A 6,000-nucleotide genomic window follows, 5' to 3' on the forward strand; every position below is an offset into this window, starting at 1 on the left:
AGGGTGATGACAAGGCAGATCTGAGATTTCCCCTGTTCTCGGCTGCTCTCCAGTTTTCTTTATCTTTTTTAACCAGAAAACCAGTATTCAGACTCGATAGGAAGCAAAGAGTCATTTTCCCTGGGCTGCTCCAAGCTCTCAATGCCCTGTGGGCTGACAGAGTGAGAAAATTTCCTGGACATATTTTTGAAAATTGCTCAACCCGGGGCAGGCAGAGCAGTGAAGGATAAACCACTACAACAGAGTCATGCTCAGGTATATCTTTCTGGCCAGAAAAAAACTTCCAGGGAAAGCTGAGTTGGATTAATCCCAATCCCCAAAATGGGATTGCCCATCCCCAGTGGTTACCCATCCACCTCCACATCAAACAGTAACTCCTCACCATCAGCTTTAAGGCACTCACACAGCTCCCTCCCTCCTTCCTTACCTCATTGATCTACTACAGCCCAGCCCACACACTCTGCTCCTCTAATGCCAACCTACTCACTGTACCTCGATCTCACCTATCTCACCGCTGACTCCTTGTCCACATCCTCCCTCTGGCCTGGAGCTCCCTCCCCCTTGATATCCAACAATCCACCCTTCTTTTCACCTTCAAAATCCTCCAAAAATCACATCTTCTCTAAGAGACCTTTCCTGACTAAACCCTTTATTTCCCCTATCCGCCCTCCCCTCTGCCTCGACTATGCACTTGGCTTCGTACCCCTTAAGAATTTCAATACTCACCCCAGCCCTACAGCACTTACATAAATATCCTGATACTCTACTATTTTCCCTATATGTGCTTTATTTTTCTGTCTCTCTCCCTCTGTGGACCGTAAGTTCCTTGCGGGCAGGGATTGGGTCTACCGACTCTGTTGTACTGTACTCTCCCTTAATACAGTGCTCTGCATTCAGGAAACACTCTATAAATACCATGGATTGATTGATCTGAATGGAATTGGACTGACCCTGGGACAGCATTCCTCTGAGTCAATGGCTGTTTGGGTCTCTGTTTGGGAAACTTAAGGCAAAGGGATTGGTCATCTGGATGGGGAAGGGAAGAGGAAGGGAACTGTTCCAGGATGAGGTCGAGAAGGCATCCAGAAGTCCTATCCCGGGGGCCTGCTCTGACTTCCAGACTCTTTCGGAACTGGAGAGAGGCCCCAGGCAGCTGAGGCGCTGAGCTGAAGAACCAGTGAGGCCCATCCCAGGGTCTGAAACAGGATAACCCCTGAGCAGGAAACAATGGTGGAGGAAGGGGCCAGCCGGGCGGAGGCCTTAGCTGTGACAACACAAGGATGAGCCCAGTGCCACCACTGGCTCCAGAGAGGGCAGCAGCTATTGTGAGGCCACACAGATGTTCCCAAGTCAGGAAGTGAAAAAAACAGAGGGGAGGAGGGGAGACAGAGAGGCCAGGCAAGGATGAGCAATAGCCCAGAACCTACCCAGGGGGCTGGGAACAGCTGGGCACCTCTGGCTTCTTTCAGCAGGCCGGACTCCTGGGTTCCTCCCAGATTCCTGGCTTCATGGTCTAAACTGGACAGGGGCTGGGGGGAGGGGAAGGGGGGGGTGCTGCCTTGGGAGATGGGGAGGGTGTGCTAAGGAATATTTATAGCTCGCTCCCAATGCCGAACAAGCTGACCTAAATATAAAAGTCAAGTTATTTCAGGCCTCTGGCTGTGGGGCGCAGTCAGGGGATGAAGACGATTGTCGAGGGGAGGAGGGGAAAGCAGGGTGTCAATCGTACACGGGTGTATGCATGAGCCTCTCTCCCTAGTGCCTCTCAGCCTCCCACTTGAAAATAATGAGAGGTGTAGATGAAGGCCCCAGTGGCCACTTCAGAGAACTCTCCGCTTTAGAGAACTTTCCGCTCTGCCTCTGGGATTCAGGGGGCTGCCCCAAGCTCCATTTTAGTTGGATTGTGGGGGATGGAGGGGAGCATGGAGTGGGGTGGGAAGAAAGGGAGGGATGGGAACAGGAAGCCAAACGGCTGGGAGTAGGAGACAGGGAATAAAGAAGGAAACAGAGGGAGAGCAGATCCTGCAGCTCCCGATCTCCCATCAGTCCACTGCTCCATTCTTAGGGCATCTAGCCTCTGGAGCCTCCAACCCCTAGACCCACATCCCCTCCCAGTCAGCGTCTGAAGTGGAGCCCAGTCATCCTGTTCTCTAGCCCTCCCACCCAGCACCTCGCTGTGTGGTGAGGAGCCCTGGCAGAGTTGTTACCCTCCTATTACGGCAGTTTTCTAAGAAATTGAGCGAGGAACAGTTGAGATCAGGAAACAAGATGTAGAGGCACCCTCTTTCCCCTCAGCCCTCGTCGCCCCCCCCCCCCACCCTTCCACCCTTAAACAAATTTGAACACTTAGCAACCCACTTCTCCTTTTTCAAGGGCCTGAGCTCACTTGTTCCTGGGGGTTAGAGGCGGGGGGGGTGAGGGGGAAACCAAGAGGGAAAGGGGGTGGAGGGGGGCGGGGGAGAGGGTGAAGGCGTGGCTATAAATAGAGCTCTTTATAAGCCTGAGAAGGGGAAGGCTCACAAGGGAGGGAGGCTAACAAGAGGTAGAAAAAAGTCAGCTTTGCTCCGAGACCCAGGTGTCCTGTCCCTCAACTCCCTGCTTTCTCCACAGAATCCATTCTGGATTAGTTGGCGTCACCTGGGAGTCCTCAGTTAATACCATTGATTGATTGACTGATTGATTGACTGACTTAATTCTCAGGTACCGAGGTCCAATCTACTGTGCAGAGACCCAAAGTTTGTTCTTCCTGGGGATGGGGTTCAGAGAGTGTGGGGATGGGGCTGAGTTCATTGATGTGAGCAAATGACCCCTCATTCCTTGCTCTAGGGGGTGACTGTGAGGGTGACCAGAGAAGAAGCCCTTTATTTCACAACTGGGGGAACTAAGACATGAAGTAACTAAAGCAGAAAGTGGGTTCTGGCAGCTTTCAGTGACAAAACCTGGAAAGACCATGGTGATCAGCCCGCAGGAGGGCTGAGAAGAGGTTCTGTTTTCACAATCTGAAGGAGAGAGAGAGAGAGGAAAAAAAGCAAGTAGCAAGAGACTAAAAAGGAGAGGTGGGGTGTGATGGGGGAGAAAAACTTCATTGCTGAAAAACAGGAAGTCCCACTGGACTAAACTATAAAATAAATGCAGCTCAGTTAGGAATTTCCTGCCACTTTGTTTCTCTTTTCCAATGATTCCCGCACCACCAAGGTTGCTGAGGAAATTTAGGGGACTGGGAGATTAGAGAGTGTGCTCTGTATCAGCCTGGGGCACCAGTGTGTTCTCAGAGAAAGAGCAAGACAGGTACATGGCAGGAGGCCTTGGTTCAAAATCCCCTCTAAACTGGAAGCTCACTGTGGGCAGGAGACATGTCTACCAAGTCTGTTGTATTGTACTCTCCCAATCGCTTACTACAGTGTTCTGCACACAGTAAACAATAAATATGATAGATTGATTATTTGATTCAACTCACCCTTCTAGAGAGGGATGAGGCCCGAAGGTAATAGCAAGGTGGCTAGGAGGTAGGGCACCAGGATTCCAATCCAATCCCTAGGATCCAGGTCTCTTGGTTTCTCCTCAGACCCTGGTCTGGGAGATAGAGAGTGAGTCCTCACGTGTTGTTGATAGCTCCAGACCATCCCCTAATTAGAAGGTAGCCTAATCCCATCCCCGAGGACATATTAAAATGAACCTACCCAGTTGGTCCCCAATCTAACCTGCAGTTCTCCTCAGCATTCAAGAAAAGAGCCCAGATTCATTCATTCATTCATGCATGCTTTCATTCATTCAACTGTATTTATTGAGAGTTTACTGTGTGCAGAGCACTAAGCACTTGGGAAGTGCAATTCAGCAACAAATACAAACAATCCCTGTCCACAACAGGCTCACAGTCTAGAAGTGGGGAGACAGACATCAAAACAAGTAAACAGGCAACTGGTCTCTTTGATGCAATGGTATGTGCCATCAGGAGTCCCCAGAGCAGTTAGGACAAAGCACTTTATCACAGGCCCACTAGAGGATTAGGTGGATTCCCTGATGTGGGAGAATGGCACCAAGTGCCAACTTCTCAGGGTGGCATTTCCCATCACGGTATCCCAAGTGAGGCAACTAGAGAAAGCTCTTTCACTGTTTCTTGCCACAGTTTTCCTTTCTGTACATCAGGGACCTTCTGGTCAACATCTTAGAAATTCAAGAAGAAAACATGCCCATTCTTAATTCAATTCCCTTTCCGTAACCCAAGCCTCACCAAAGCCTCCCTGCCTCCCCTTCTCTACCCCAGGACAGAATTCAGGCCAAGGAAAGGTTATCCACCTACATCACCGTGACTGTCAGAGGTGAGATTGTTATGGATGCTAGGATTGGCAACAAAGCATTCACATGAAAGAGTGGATCTGATCAAGTCTGAATCCCTTCTAGACTCTAAGCTCCTTGTGGACAGGGCATGTGTCTTTTCATTCAGTTGTATTTAATGAGCGCTTACTGTGTTCAGAGCACTGTACTAAGCGCTTGGAAAGTACAATTTGACAACAGATAGAGACAATCCCTACCCAACAATGGCCTCACAGTCTAGAACGGGGAGACATACAACCAAACGAAACAAATAGACAGTCAACAATAGCATGATGTGTAGAGTGTTTACTAACTCTATATATTGTCCTCTCCCAATCACTTAGTACGGTGCTCTGCACACAGTAAGTGCCCGATAAATACAATTAATTGATCAATTGAGCCCCTCAACTTTTCCCTGCTCTCCCCCACTCCCCTCCATTGATTCCCCTATCTTGCACCCCTCAGTGCCTCTCCCTCTCACTTTCCATCAGTAGGTAGATAACTGTCAAGCTGAGCTCCTCAGATAGACAGGGCAAGAGGCTGGGGGGTCTCAGGCTCACACAGCCTCCTCCCTCTGCACTGCACATTCCCTCTCTCCCACATCAACCCTTTCCCCCTCCCCCCCAGAAGGGAATGCTGGGGATGGGGACTTCTGGGAGATTGGTGGCTGAGAGCCAGAAGAGCACTTAGGCTTCTAGAGGGAGCAGGAGAAGTCGGAGGAGGGGGCGAGCGGGCCGGGCTGTTATATTGTTGTACTGTACTTTCCCAGTACAGTGCTCTGCTCACAGTAAGTGCTCAATAAATACGATTGAATGAATGAATGCTAACTTCGTCAAAAATGCCCTCCAGCATAATTGCAGCGCCAGCTAGGGATTGGGGAAATGACCCAAAAGTTCTGGTCAGGAGAAGAACAAGAGAAACCTTCCCTCCAACTGAGTGCGTGGGCTGAAGTCACCATGGGAACTTTCTCTGGGTGCATTTCCTGTTGGCGCCACCATCATCTAAGCAAGATAGCATCAGTGAGGAAGCTCTCAGCCAAGTTATGCATAGGGCTCGATGTGTCAAACGATGCAGAGGGGAAAGAGCGAGGCATTCCCCTGACAGCAGCAGGCCTGAAGCCAGACTCCAGTGATCACTGCCATTTCTACTCTCTAGCTGCTCCTTAGAGGCTCCCGCTGAACCACTGGCAGCTAGGCTGGTGAGAACTCTGGTCTCAGTGTGCTTCCATCAGGGGCTTTTTTCCTCTAGCTATTGGCTGCTAATAGCGGCTGAGGAGATTCGAATTAGATCTAAACAAGAACTTCCTGTCCAGGGCTGATATACTTGATCACGGGAGACTTGAATCTCCTTTGCCCGTTCGTGTTTCAGAACAAAACAGACACAATTTATCATACAGGATCTGTTGGTCTCCTCCAATTGAGGGATTCTATAACTGGAATTTCATGGGGTAAACAGAATTTGTGGAAAGCAGCTTCCACGTGGAAAATTCCTTTTGTGACCCGAAATCTGCATTAGAAAAAGTTGCCCCTCAGTCCCAATCATGCTTGCAAGAAGAACACCAAGCAGATAGGGGGGATATTTATGGAGCCCTGGGGTACTGAGTCTACCCTAGGAGTCCAGTCAATTACCGCTATTTATTGAACTCTTTCTATGTGCTTCTTGACACAACGCTTGGGAGGGTACAAC

This window comes from Ornithorhynchus anatinus, chromosome 7 (genome assembly GCF_004115215.2).
Source record: "Ornithorhynchus anatinus isolate Pmale09 chromosome 7, mOrnAna1.pri.v4, whole genome shotgun sequence".
NCBI classification, from domain to species: Eukaryota; Metazoa; Chordata; class Mammalia; order Monotremata; family Ornithorhynchidae; genus Ornithorhynchus; species Ornithorhynchus anatinus.